Genomic DNA, 15,561 nt, shown 5'->3' on the forward strand with positions numbered 1-15,561 from the left:
GGAAGAGCTGTTTTGGTCTCAATTCCATAGTCCGGAGCGTTCACTTCCGCTGACCGACCATTTGGCCGAGTGGGCTGAGCTAAATAGGTTGTCCGAGCTTGCCATGACGGATATCGTGACCCATGTCTGGCCGGATAGGCCCAAGCCGAAGAGTTACTTTGGCTTATTGCAGCAATTTCTTGGGGCGGTGCCGCATATCAAGGCGATGAAGCGGTCGGCCTGCATAGAGGGTGCGCGGATGGCACTCGCCCGTGTGAAGACACATTGGACAGAGATGGATGCCACCCCTGTTGCGACCCCGGGTTCGGACAATAGCCGGTTACCAGCCGAGCACTATTTTGGCGAAGTGCTGCGTGGTGCTCGTGTAATAGAGTCGCAGTGCTCAAAAAATGTTACGTTCAAATGAAAGTTTTTATGTTGTAAAACAATATTTATGATGTAGGCGCCTTTTATACTTGTGCGTTCAACTAATAAAATATCTCCTATGTGGCCGTTCATGTATACGTGTGTATAACCTGAAAGATGGCAGTCGTTGGCTTCAGCTCCCACGCACAAGGTGCGGGGGTGTTCGCAAAAATAGCACGTTTTCACACTTAATCCGACGTCTCGGTCCTGTAAAGGAGGTGGTAGCGTAGCAAACGAGGCAACCGGACTATAATGCTTTATCACTTTCACTTAGCCATGGGAGTTCGAGGGTGGGGCTACAACATAGCCCCTGGGGGCACCGCGCTCTCTGAATTTGGGGCGCGTATGTGCCTGACCGGGAAACGTCCCTTCGTCAAAGTGGAGGAATTCTAAACATTCCCTTGGTCGATCGAGTGGTTGACCAGTCTCTCGCTGTATCATGACAGTCAGTTTTCGGCTTTCTCTACTGAGGTGCTCGCCCAGCCGAACTGGGGCACAATCGCAGTAGTTCGCCTGGTGCCGTGTTAGCCGATGATACAGAACGTAAGGCAGCAAAACACAGGAGCCGGGCAAGCCCAACATTTGACCAAAGACATGATTCGGAGCTGATGCATATAAGGCCTAACTCGAGACGCCGAACACTCCCGAAGGTGTTCGGTCTTTATAATGACGGGCAGAACAATGCCCTAAGCCCCTTGTGTCCAGGTACGGGCAAGTTCCTCTGCCGCGGCCGATGCCAAAACGCCAACCTCCACTCTGGTTATAATGAGAAACCAGGGGATTATAGCAACAAGAGACAGTAAGAAAGGTTTACGTAGGGTCTTAGTCTGAAAAGAATCCTTGAAACGGGTCCCTACTGCACGTCTGCGCCTGTGTCTCCGTCGTGCCGTATCCTGGACGGGTGTGCACGTTGTTCATCTGTAAAAAGAGAGGAACTTAGTTTGAAAAGAAATCGTGCAAAAAAGTACATAAAAAATTGAAATATAACTTTAGAAAGCTGAGCCTGTGATAGCTCATTATAGCTTATATACACAAACCCTTGTGAAGGGGTGTGCGGCTAGGTAGCCCCTAGCTTATTTATTCCGGACCCGTCCAGCCGTGTCCGGGGTCTTGGACGACCTTTTAATGAAATGATGCCGCGTGGACCGAGCATTTTAAGCGTAAGAGACGCATAGTGTGGTATTGCGTTAAAGCGGACGAAAGCTTCACGTCCCAGTAGTGCTTGATAGCTACTTTTGAATGGGGCGACATGAAAGGTTAGCTTTTCTCATCGGAAGTTGTCAGGTGACCCGAACACAACTTCTAGTAATAATGAACCTGTGCACCTGGCGTAAGGGCCTGGCGCCACTCCTTTGAAGGAAGTGCGGCTATGTCTAATTGTAGTAGGGTCTATCCCCAACTTGCGGATTGTGTCCGGATATAGCAGGTTTAAGTCACTGCCGGCGTCCATCAGAACTTGCGTAAATTGCAGTCCGTCTATTATGGGATCCAATATCAGAGCAGTCCATCCTGCGTTCCGGATACTTCTGGAATAATCCAGATGGTCGAAAGTGATTGGTTTTGACATCCAATCTCGATGTTCCGCTGGGGTGGACCATGCGACACTTGTCTTAGCGAGTGCCGTTTTGGTTTTCCGTACTATCACATGAAGTGAGTTTACTGTTTTGACTTCTTGTGGGAAAGTCTTCTGACTTCCGGTGCTCTGCTGGTGGGGCTCGTCATCGTCCTCGCTTGGCGCATCGAGCCCCTTGTGTTCGGCGTTGAGTCTGCCGGACTGTTTAAAAACCCAACAATTTCGGTTGGTATGGTTTGCAGGCCTTCCGGAGGTACTGTGGATTTGACATATCCGATCCAAAATTTTGTTTAAGTTGGATAGCTCATCACTGTTGTCCTTAAGAGGCAGTGTTTTATTGTTTGGCCGCGAGCTTTTGAATCCGGCGTTGACCGCCGTGCTCTTTGGGCTTTTTCCTTTATTCCGGCGCTGATCTTTCTTGCGCCGTGATTTTCCGTTTCCGTCTCTGATCTCGGATGTACTCGGGTCGCTGGTGCTGCATCTTGCTAGCCAGCTGTCTTCCTCTGCGCAAAAGCGCATCATGAGGCTTGTTAGTGCGGCCATTGTTCTCGGCTTCTCTTGGCCGAGGTGTCTGGCAAGCCATTCGTCTCGGACATTGTATTTGAAAGCTGCTAAGGCTTCCGCGTCCGGACAGTCGACTATTTGGTTCTTTTTGATAAGGAACCTGTTCCAGAATTTGCGCGCTGACTCTCCGGGTTGTTGAGTTATATGACTTAGATCGTCTGCATCCAGAAGGCGGACATAAGTCCCTTGAAAAATTGCTCTAAACGCATCTTCAAGCTCTTCCCAACTTCCAACAGTATTTTCTGGGAGGCTTTTGAGCCAATGCCGAGCTGGCCCTTTGAGCTTGAGGGGTAGATGTTTTATGGTGTGGAGATCATCTCCTCTAGCCATGTGTATGTTGCTATCCAGACTCCGGGGTCTGTTGTTCCGTCGTATGCCTCTATGTTTATAGGTTTGAACCCTGCTGGAAATTCATGATCCAGCACCTTATCGGTGAAACATAGTGGGTGTGCGGCGCCCCTGTATTTGGGTGTGCCGCTGTCTTCGAACACTTGTCGTGTTGTGTTACTTCCTGGGGCCCTCTTTTTTGGCCCATAGATGGACCTAGTTGGGCCGTCTATCTTCCCAGGATCATAAGTCGGCTTGTGTGCGGCACCGCTTGTCGCTTTCGGCCTGTCATCTGGTCGTCTATCCGGCCAGGCGGCCTCTTTATTTTTTGGTTGTGAGGGCTCTATGGCATCCTCATCAAATTCTGGCAGCAGCTTGCGCTTTGGGTAGCTCTTTGTTTGATGGCCATTGCCATACTTGTCTGCGGTCTTGAGTACCTTGCTCCACTTCATTCTGAGTATGTCTTCCGCTGTTTTGAGCTTCCGTTTTTCCTTCTTCAAACTTCTTGCAGTGGCGACAAGTCTTTTGTGAAGATTCTTATGCTCCGGTGGTGTGTCCGCACTGTTGATTGCTCCGGGAAGGGGTTGATTATCCGGTTCGTCCTGTTCGGACGGTTGCTTGGTTGCATGTTCGTCGTCCACTGGATTGCCCTGCTCTATTGCTGGGTCGTTAGGAATGCTGCTTTGATCGAGGCGGGACTTAGGGCGGCGTCTACGTCGCTGTTTTGGTTGTTTGTCAGCGGGATTATCCTCTGCCGTGTCCCGTTGTTCCTCGTTATCGCTTCCTTTTGGGGTGTCCACCATATATATGTCATGTGACGAGGTGGCCTTCCAGTGCCTTGTAGGCGTTGGTTCTTGATCGTCTCCGGCATCGTCGTCCATACCGTCGATGTCTTCGGAGTCGTAGTCTAGCACGTCGGTTAGATCGTCGACAGTGGCTACGAAGTGGGTGGTGGGTGGACTCTGAATTTCTTCGTCGTCCGCGTCCCAACCATCCTGGCCGTAGTCCGTCCAGGGCTCTCCGGATAGCGAGAGATGCTTCAGCGAATCTAAGATGTCGCTGAAGGGTGAGTGCTGAAAGATGTCCGCAGCGGTGAATTCCATGATTGGCGCCCAGTCGGATTCGACTGGCAGGGGAGCAGGAGGTTCGGAGTCCGGCGGGGAGTCCGACACCTCGGAGTCATGAGCTTTATGCGGGACAAGGTCAGTGTTCGGCTCCATCGCCGTAGAAGTTGCAGCTCCCAAGGCGGTGTCCAGCCCTCCGTCCTCGATCTGTGCGATCGGCTCCGGACTATGGGTCGGAGTGGATTCGTGTGCGGCCTCCAAGGTGGTGTCCGGCGGCAGAGTTAGGTCGTGCCGATCGTGACAGCGCGGCACGCTCGGCTGTGGCTCTGATCCATCGAAGATCAAGTCCCCGCGGATATCGGCCGTGAAGTTTAGGCTTCCAAACCTGACCTGACGGCCAGGGGCGTAGCTTTCGATCTGCTCCAGATGGCCAAGTGAGTCGGCCCGCAGTGCGAAGCCGCCGAATACGAAGATCTGTCCGGGGAGAAAATTCTCACCCAGGACTGCGTCGTTGTCGATTGAAGAGGCCATCAAGCCTATCGGTGACGACACAGAGCAACTCTCAATGAAAGCACCAATGTCGGTGTCAAAACCGGCGGATCTCGGGTAGGGGGTCCCGAACTGTGCGTCTAGGCGGATGGTAACAGGAGACAAGGGAAACAATGTTTTACCCAGGGTCGGGCCCTCTTGATGGAGGTAAAACCCTACGTCCTGCTTGATTGATATTGATATTGTGGATGTTTACAAGAGTGGATCTACCACGAGATCAAGGAGGCTAAACCCTAGAAGCTAGCCTATGGTATGATTGTAAGGGTTGATGTTGGTTGTCCTACGGACTAGAGCCATCCGGTTTATATAGACACCGGAGAGGGCTAGGGTTACATAGAGTCGGTTACAATGGTAGGAGATCTACATATCCGTATCGCCAAGCTTGCCTTCCACGCCAAGGAAAGTCCCATCCGGACACGGGACGAAGTCTTCAATCTTGTATCTTCATAGTCTTGGAGTCCGGTCGATGATGATAGTCCGGCCGATGATAGTTCGGCCGATGATGGTAGTCCGGCTCTCCGGACACCCCCTAATCCAGGACTCCCTCAGGGGGGTTGGGGGATTTGGGGGTTAATTTAGGTGTTTCATATATTGTGTTAGCTAGCTAATTAATAGAGAGAAGTGTCCTCTCTTATGTCCGTGCTTGGTCGACGCTACGTACTATACATAGAGAGGCCCTCGACACGCTAGCTAGTAAGAAAATGAAGGGAACCATTAAGTACAGAAGTTCGTCATGCATACCGAGAGAAGTGATCGATCGACCTCTCCTTCTCCGAGAGATTGGTCGAACAACAAGTTTTCGTATTATCTATCCGACGCTACTGGCTACATACATATACAATATGTAAGATCTCTTACAATCCCCTAGCAATTGAAATCAACTTCCACATGGTATTCTCCGGCTTTATTGATGACGTGGTCAAGAAAGAATCCTGCCAATTCCTCTTGAATTGCTTTCATACGATCTTGTTCTAGGAGTTCATTCCGCATCTGCCACGTCTAATTTGAAGAAGGGGGTTAATTAATCCATATATATCAATGAAACTCAACAGAAATGATGGTGTAACAAAATGAAATTGTGAACATTATTGCTTACGCACTTCATATTGTCTTTTAGAGTAGCCCCGCTTATTTTTCAAAGTCGCGTTGTAGATGAACTCGCACACGAAGTATCCATAGTAATTATTCCCTTGTTCCTGCAACAAGCACTTTACGAGAAATAGAGGTCAATCAAACTGATAATGAAGCATTATAAATGGCATTTATAAAGTATAGCTATAGAATCAATGGGAGATGCGCGCAACTAGCTAGCCAGTAGTACTTACTTTTGGGTATGTATATCGCAGCTCCTTTGGCAGTCCCGGAGCTTCTACGGTGAACTATTTCCAAACCCTGCAAGACAAAGAAAATAATTATTATTACTTGAGATATCAAGAAATGAACAAAAAGTTGCCGATATGGTGTGATAATGATCGATTGAACTTACTTGTTGAGCATTTCAGTCATGTCCGCATAGTTTTCGGGATGTTTTCGTCTCGAGTCTAAGACGGTTACTAGTCCCCGCTCAAGCTTAATCTCCAGAAGAACATAGTGGAAGCTGCGCACGCATGCATAACTCATCAATTACATTACTATAACCTCGCTCGAGTAATAAGGGAAACTGAATATGCACACACAGTAACACTCACTCAAAGTTGTAGGAAAGAGTATTAAATCTTTGTTTTGATTTTTGATCAACGATTGTAGCAAGTTGGCCTCGGCCTCTTCGACGTGCTTTTTAACCTGAATTTCATCTACGATATTTGTGTTAATGAACCCAATATCATAAATTTCTTGTTTTCTGCACTCGACGATCTTCAATCTGCATAATATAGTGAGGATAATTAATTATAAATACATGCAATGAAAGAGCTGAGCTATATATAGAGACTTAATGACACAAATAGTACTTACAGACAGTAGCAAAAGACCGTTAATTTATCGAGGGCATTTTGATTGAAGAACGCGAAGAACTGCTCAAATGGAACAGGCAACAGATCAGTTCCAACGAGGTCGTGCTCCTGTTTAATTCTCAGAAACAAAGTATTCGTCCGCCCAGACTCTCTGCAGGTTTTCATGTACCAATTATGGAATCTTCGCATCATCGTTGTTAGAGATTTTTCATCTTTGACGAGAGGCTTCCCGTACTCGTATCTGTGTTCGTCCACCTCCATGAAATCAAAATTTACATCGTCAGGCAGGTAATCTGCAAGATTGCCATAACCGGGCACCGTCACCGGAGTATTAGCGACGATGTCGCCACTAGACACATTGAGCGGGGGGAACGATTGATTTGCTTGTTCGCTGAGCTGGGCAATTTTTTTTGCAGCTGCTCGTTCTTTTAACCTTTGATCACTGACAGTACTTCCCGACCGCTCCGCTTCGAGATATGTCTGTTCAGTAATGCGCTCATAGTTGGTTCTCGGCGGAGACTTTGGTTGTTTCCTCAGGGCATCGATAGTGCGCTTTGCTTTCACCGGATCTACCTTCTCCTCCGGAGGTGGATGTCTCTTTGCTTTCAACCCTTTAAAGAAGTCCTCCACTTTGGTCTGCAAGATCTTCACGTTTTCCTCCTTGGTCCTCTTGTACGGTAACTTCTCTAGAGGCTTGAGAGAAGGACTGTATCCGTATTTCCTCCCGCCTCTGCTGGCTGTACTACTAGACGCCAGAGCAGACGGAGCGGCTGCGGCGTCTGTCTTCTTTCGTGCTTGCTTATGAGGCGGAGGAGAAGGACTACGACGCGCCAGAGCAGCCGGGGCGGCGGCGGGCCTCTTCCGCCCTTGCTGGCGAGGCGGAGAAGGAGGAGGCTGCTAGCTGCTCGGGCGCGCCGGCACAGGCGGAGTACCGCCACGCGCCGGAGAAGGAGGCCGAGTGCCCTGATCGTCACTCGCCGGAGGAGGAGGCGGAGTGCCCTGACTCGCCGGAGGAGGAGGAGGAGGCATCCAGTTCGGAAGCTTGATGAACTCCTTCCGCCATAGGCATGAAGTCTTCAGAGTAGAACCCAGCCAAGTCTCCCCTTCACCGGTAGTGTGGTCAAGCTAGAGGTCCTCAAATCCATCCGTTATTTCGTCCACCGTCACCCTAGCATATCCTTCTGGAATCGGACGACAGTGAAAAGTTGCCCTGGGTTCATAAGGTCGAACTTGGCCGACATCCGCCTTGACTTTTAAGTTGTGCCATTGCGTCATAAGGTGGCAATTTTGAGACTCCATAGTAAAATCCATGGGGTAGCTAGTAGGAGCCATCAAGACATGCTCCGGCTGAAGCAGCTCGGTGGAAGCCACGCTGCTTCTCCGCTGATATGGCAGGGTAGCTTCGGGGTAGGCTTCGGCAGGTCGTTTGTTGCAATCTGCTTCTCGTTCCTCTAGCCCTTGTACCCTTTCGTGCAGCGCCTGTAGTTGGCTCTGCTCTTGTTTCTTCCTCCTCTCCTGGGTTTTCTAACCACCTGCGTCCGGAAAACCAACCTTCCACGGAATGGAGTCTGGCATGCCTCGTGTCCGTCCAGGGTGCTCAGGATTCCCGAGGGCCATTGTGAGCTCATCCTTCTCCCTGTCTGGAACGAACGTCCCTTGCTGCGCTGCATCGATATAGTGCCGAAGCCTGTTGACTGGTATTTTCAGTTGCTCGTCCGTCCAACGGCACTTCCCTGATACAGGTTCCAAGGTTCTGCCAGCCCCGGAGAACCAAGTCTGGCAACTGTCTGGCCAGTTCATTGTCTCTGGTTCGATCCCTTTATCAAGCAGATCATTCTCAGCCTTGGACCACTTAGGCCGGGCTTTGAGGTAGCCACCTGACCCCGTGCGATGGTGAAACTTCTTCCCAGCATTTTGCTTGTTTGTCGCTGACATCTTCTTACTCTTTTCCGATGTCTTGTGGGCCACGAATGCGGGCCAGTGATCTCTGATCTTCTCATATTTGCCGATGAATTCTAGTGTCTCTTCTTTGTCGACAAACTTGTTCAGCTCTTTCCTCCACCTCCTGAATAGGCCTGCCATCTTCTTAAGAGCACAAGACTTGATTAATTGCTCTTTAACTGGCTTGTCCGGATCCTCCTCTGGCGGTAGGGTGAAATTTGCCTTCAGCTCAGTCCAAAGATCATCTTTCTGCATATCATTGACATAAGACACCTCAGGGTCTTCCTCCCTAGGCTTATACCAGTGGTGGATGCCGATCGGGATCTTGTCCCTAACAAGAACCCCGCACTGAGCAGCAAATGCGTTCTTTGTCCGGATGGATTCAATCGGTTCGCCGTCACGCATGATTGCTGTGATCTCAAACCTTTCATCCGAGCTCAACTTTTTCTTTGGGCCTCGTCTCCTTACCGAAGTTGTGCTCGATCCGGAGGGCTAGAAAAAAGAAGAAAGACGAGAGTTAATTAATATGTGTACATATATCAAAACAATGAATGCATCAATTAGCTAGTCAGCACAGGCTTAACTAATATATATACCTTGCCAGACTCGGTTCAGTCACCGGAGCCGTCATCACGGTCTCCTTCTTGCACCGTCATTGGGTCACCGGAGCCGTCCTCATGGTCTCCTTCTTGCACTGGCATTGGGTCAAAGGAGCCATCATAATAGCCTGTTTCTTCACCCACTACAAAAAAATACACTTCCGTGATGATACGTGTTTGTCACAGTAGGTCGCGTTTTTTGTCATGCATGTACATCCATGACAAATTTATGACAGAATCAAGATAGGCATACCTGTGCTATCGTAGAAGTGTTCCATGACATTACCAAAATTATCATCACGGAAGTATCCACTTCCATGACGATAAATCGCGCGTCACAGAAGTGCTTTCGTCAAGGGTGACCGACACGTGGCATCCATCGTAACGGAACACCATTAAGCTATCGGGTCGGATTTTGGATCCGATAACCCGTTAACAGCCACGACCAATGCCGATTTTCCACGTGTAAAATTCTCATTGGCTGACGGATCCACGTGTCAGCTCCGCATTGGCACAGGTGTCACTCATCCAACGGTCGAGATGGGCCTATGATATGTTGACACGTGGACCGGCCCAAAATTGGCCCACAAAGTTTAAATGGGTCGGCCCTACTGAAGGCCCATAAGATTTAGCGAACCATAATGGGCCGGCCCAGCTAAAGGCCAACAAAATTTAGCGGACCATAATGGGCCGGCCCAGCTAAAGGCCCACAAGATGTTGCGGACCACAATGGGCTGGCCCAGCTAAAGGCCCACAAGATTCTGTAGACCATAATGGGACGACCCAGCTAAAGGCCCAACATTCTCTGCCAAATCGGCCCGTCAACGGCCTGGTCTAAACTTGTCATCAATGCGGCCCATGGTCACATCTGGCCCGTTAAAAGTCCGCTAAGTAATTGGGCCGAATTATGAACCGGTGTATTTCCGCTTGTTAAAGGTCCGGATTCATTTGGGCCCATTTACAGGCCATCAAAACTTTTGGCCCATAAACGACCATGAAGGATGTGGGTCATATTCGGCCATGTCTGTCATTCGGCCTGTTAGAGGCCCACTATAGATTTGGCCCACTTTCGGCCTGTTGTCATTTTCGGCCTGTTAACGCCGTACGTAAACCATGGGCCATATGTGGCCCAACGTCATATCGGGCCCATTAACGGCCCATATAAAAATGACGATAATCTAGCCCGACCGAAGTTCCAGCCTGTTAAAGGCCCGTGTATTAGGTCGGCGCATTTACGGCCCGTCCGAATTTCGGCCTGTCAAATATCCGCATCGTAAATGGGCCACCAATTCGGCCTGCTTCGGCCTGCTAAGTCCAGTGGGTTATTTGGCACAATCAGGGCCCAATCTCACTTTCGGTCTATTAAAGGCCCATGTTTTTTATGCGCTCGACATATTTACACCTGTAAACGGCCTACTTTTACTGAGGGCCCAAATTATGTTTAGGCATGTTAAAGGCCCACTATGGGCACAGGCCTACCAGAAAAATTTGAAAGCTAATGCTAATTTAAGCCCAGATATTTTTCGTGGGCTACAAGCCAATTTCGGCCCGTAATCGTTTTTAGCCCAATTGGAATGGGCCCGACTAATGGTGGCATGTTGGGCTCCTACTAAGCTTTCGTCCGAATCATTACTAAGATAAACCTACACTACACAAAAATAGCGTCATAATTACTGCAGCCTGTGGCAGCATCATAAATGTTGTATCCGAACAAAATAAATTCCAATCATACAACAAAAGGCCTGTTGGCATAAAGTTTACAGTCCTTGTAGATAAAAGCACCATCAGATGTATAGAAGCACAGATCATTTGACCTGAGTGCTAATGTTTCAGGCTGTAAAATCTGATGGAGCAGCATGATCGCCACCTTTTTTCCGCCATTGCTCTTCAACAACGAAGCGAATGTCTGATAGTCTGGTTTCAAAACCATTCATATCTTGACAGCATTTCTCAACCACTATTCTTGTTTCCGAAACAACGTCCATTAGGGATTGGACTTGTGTCTGGAGCACAGATATATCACTCTGTCTAGCAGGAAGATTTTGTTCAGTAGGTGATTTGGACGAGGTTACCTTGACAACCAACCCAGAATTACACAGGAAGGTGCTTTTTGCACTGTTAGTGGAGAGATACTGACGCACTGCAGCAAGAGGTGACATTGTGCTTGTAGTAGCCTCGTCACCTTTAGGTGGTTGTGGTTGTTCAATCATTTGTTCCATAGCTTCCTGAAAGTTTGAACTTGTAGATTAGTGTACTGGTGAGTTACTAATGAGATAAAAACAAACAAAGTAGGTTAAACGTTTATACATAACTTATTTTGGTGAACTACTGTAATACATTAGCATGTATTGTAGTGCCAACAACATAATAAAATCACTTTCGGAACATATGTGTCACATCCCTAGCTGCTGGTAGTGCTCTAGGCTAGCTCATGTGTGCATCATGTTTAAATTCTGAAAATTTGAACTGAGGGAATTTTGGAAGCCTCAAAAATTTAAATAAAAGAAGGGCAAAAACCCTAGAAATCTCATTCATTGCTCCAAAAATGCCCCTTTTAAATGTTTGATAATTTTTGGCAAGGGTTCTGGTCCCAACCAAAATATTGAACATTTTTAAGGAATTATTTTTGGGACTTTGGATTTAATTCATTAGCTATTTGAATTTGAATTATATTCATATAATTAGAATATAATTTCAAATACCCCCTGAAATATTTTATAAGCTTCTGGAAAAGTCCATCTAGCAATATAAAATATTCAAAGGAGTTTTTGGCATTGTTTGAATTATTTTAAATTCAAAACAGTGGCAAAATAAATTAAATTAAATAAAACTAAACAGAAGAAAAAAATAAAACAGAGCAGGAAACCTACCTGGGCCACTTACCTCAGCTTACCTGGCAGCCACCCACAGCCCAACACTATGCAGGCCACCTGCGCGGCCCAGCCCACCTGGCCCCCCCTTCTCCTGTCTTCTTCCCGTGCCAGCGCACGAAGCAGCTCGGTGGCGAGCACCGCCGTCGCGCTTGGCCACCTCCTGCCTGGTTGCCTCCCTCCTCGATGCGCCTGGAGACGCCACGACACCCCTGGAACCCCTCTCGCTCTCCCCCTCGCCCCCTGCACCTCTCCTCTCTCCCCCTGGACCCCATTCCTTCCTCTGCTTCCCTCTCGCGCACACCACCGAGCGGAGCTCGCCGTCATCGTCGTCGTGCCATGGCCACAGCCACTGCCCCGCCTTGCCGTTGCGCTCCCGAGCTCCGCCAGTCCTCCCTCGTCCTCCTCGTCGTCGCACGCGACCAGAAGAGCCCCTGGATGCCTCTAGCCTCGCCGTTCCCCTCCTCGGCCACCGGGGGTCGCCGGCGCCCAAATTCGTGGAACTCCGGCCGTTCCCGAGCAAGCCGAGCCCCTCTTCGTGATCGCTGTGAGCTCCTCCACCCTTTCCCCCTCTTCCCCGCTTCATTTGATCGCCGTAGCCGTCGCCCCCTTTATGGCCGAAACGCGCCGCCGCCTGAGCTCAACGTCGGCGTAGCTCCGGTGACCATTTGGTCCCGGGCATGCGCCCAACGCGCTCCCCGCATCGCGTAGAGCCTCCGTGGCACCTCGCCGCGCTCGTTTGCGCACCGCAGCCCCATCCCCACTTGCACCCGAGCTTCGGCCGCCGCCGAGCTCGTCGCCGGCACCACTCCGGCCACTCCCCGGCCGCGCCACCACCACAGTTGGATGCGGATGAGCGTCCGCATCCAGAAGCTGTGCTCTGCACGCCAAACCGAGCCCTGTGGGCAAAACCCGAGGCTCGCCACCGCGGCTGGCCTCGCCGGCGTCAAGCCGCCGGTGGGTTGACCCATTTGACCACGGCGGAACCCCCCCTGGGTCGATGACAGGTGGGGCCAGCCCCCCCCCTGATAACTAGTTTAGTTTATTTTAACTTAATTACCCCCTGCTGACACTGACATGTGGGCCCTAGTGCCCTAATCTTTAATTAAGCTAAACTAAACCCCCCTGTGTAACCCGTGTCACTGACGTGTGGACCCCACACGTCAGGTTTGACCTGGACCGCCCGTTGACCTGCTGACGTCACTATGAGGTCATGATGACGCAATAATTCCTTTCTGGAATTTAAATAATTCTTAAATGATTTATTAATTTCAGAAAATGCCTAAAACTTCTATAAATCATAGAAAATTAACCGTAACTCCAAATTAAATAAATTATATATGAAAAATTATCAGAAAAATTCAAGGAATCCATCTGTACCATTTTCATGCATGTTAGAACAACTTATCACTACTGTTTAGGGCAAATGAAGTGAATGGCATTTAAATAATCACATATGGAGTTTAAATTTGAATCTTGTATTCAAACCAACTTCATTTAATCTGTTGCTAGTTGCATTAGCTCAAAACACATTCATTTTGCCATGTCATGATCATGCATCATATTGTGCATTGCATTGATTGTGTTCCCTTCTATGTTGCCGGTAATTGTCCCCTCTCGATAGACGTGATACCGATGATGTGATCGTTGACACTGATGAAGACTCAATGTTATCTTCAGAAGTGCCAGGCAAGCAAAACCCCCTTGTTCATTCCAATAAAATCCCACTCTCTCGCTCCTGCTCTCTTTTACTGCATTAGGACAACAACGATTCATCTGTTACCTGCTGCGGTAGCTGAACACCTTTATCCTTTGCATGACCTGTCATTCCACAGTAATTAGATGAAACCCACTAGCATGAGTAGGAGTTGTTTGAGCCCTGTTGTGCCTACTCACTCATGCTTGTTGTCATGCCTGCTACTGCTTAGAGTTGAGTCAGGTCTGATTCATCGGGGATGAATCAGAGGTGTGTGAACATGTCCTACTGTGTGTGAGCTAAGTGTGTGAACACGATTTGGTAAAGGTAGCGGTGAGAGGCCATGTAGGAGTACATGCTGGAGGCCGTGCGCAGCGCTGACCGTAGGGGTGGGCTGTGATGCGGTAGGCACGTGGCCGGGTAAACCGGGCGCCCGTTTGGTGTCACGGAACCCTGTACACATCGTTTGGGGCTGTGAGCGAAACTCTGGCCGGATCTCCTCATGGATGGAACCCGAATAGGCGATAAACCTGGACTAGAGACTTGAATGTTTAGGCAGGCCGTGGCTGACACCCACGTTGGGCTTCCGCTTGAAGGTTGCCGAGTACATGTCGTGTAAACGGCGGTAAGTGGTGAGAGCGTGTGTGAAGAAGTACACCCCTGCAGGGTTAATATGATCTATTCGAATAGCCGTGTCCACGGAAAAGGACTTCTGGGTTGCTTATATCAGTTCATAGACAAGTGAAAGTGGATACTCTAAAATACGCAAGATAAGCGTGAGTGCTATGGATGGCGTTCTCGTAGGGAGACGGGAGCGGATCCATGGTGGTGTATTGATATGGTGAATATGTGGACTCGTGTGCGCCACCTCAAAAGAGTCGCTTGCAGTCGTAGTTTAGGATAGGCACCGAGTCAAAGCTGGCTTGCTGCAGTTAAACCCCACCACCCCTTTGTTGATAATGATGCATATGTAGTTAGTTCTGATGTAAGTCTTGCTGGGTACATTTGTACTCACGTTTGCCTATTTTATGTTTTTGCAGAGAGACTTCGGTCTCACTATTAGTTCCGCTTGGACTTCGACGTTTAGCTTGTTACCTTAGCTACGATCTTGTGCCCTCGGCAGGATCTGGTAGATAGTCAGGCTTCTCAGCCTTTTTCATTTATAGATGTCTGTACTCAGACATGATAGCTTCCGCTTGTGCTTTGATTTGTATGCTCTGATTGTTGAATCATGAGACCCCTGTTTGTAATATCTCGCTCCTCGGAGCCTAATGAATAAACTACTTGAGTCGTAGAGTCATTTTGTGATACCATGTTGTATTGCACATATCGAGCATATTGTGTGTATGTTATTGAAATACTTGGTATGTGTGGGATCTGACTATCTAGTTGTTTATCTTTAGTAGCCTCTCTTACCGGGAAATGTCTCCTAGTGTTACCGCTGAGCCATGGTAGCTTGCTACTGCTCTGGAACACTTAGGCTGGCCGGCATGTGTCCTTCTTCGTTCCTGTGTCTGTCCCTTCGGGGAAATGTCACGCATTGAGTACCGGAGTCCTGTTAGCCCGCTACAGCCCGGTTTACCGGAGTCCTGCTAGCCCAGTGCTACAGCCCGGACCCACTTGCTGATGACCGACACGTTCGAAGCTGGGTCATGGATGCCTGTCCCTGTAAGTCTGTGCCACTTTGGGTTTACGACTAGTCATGTCAGCCTGGGCTCCTTATCATATGGATGCTAGCGACACTATCATATACGTGAGCCAAAAGGCGCAAACGGTCCCGGGCAAAGGTAAGGCGACACCCGTGGGGATACCGTGCGTGAGGCCGCAAAGTGATATGAGGTGTTACCGGCTAGATCGATGTGACATCGAGTCGGGGTCCTGACAGCGTTGGTATCAGAGCTTGACTGCCTGTAGGATTACCAAGCCAAACTGGCCGAAGTTGAGTCTAGAAATTCTTTAGTTATATAAGGGAATTGATTGTGGGATGGAACGTAAGGCTCTTTTTACTCCTTATACCTCAT

Source organism: Triticum dicoccoides, chromosome 6B, assembly GCF_002162155.2.
Source record: "Triticum dicoccoides isolate Atlit2015 ecotype Zavitan chromosome 6B, WEW_v2.0, whole genome shotgun sequence".
NCBI lineage: Eukaryota > Viridiplantae > Streptophyta > Magnoliopsida > Poales > Poaceae > Triticum > Triticum dicoccoides.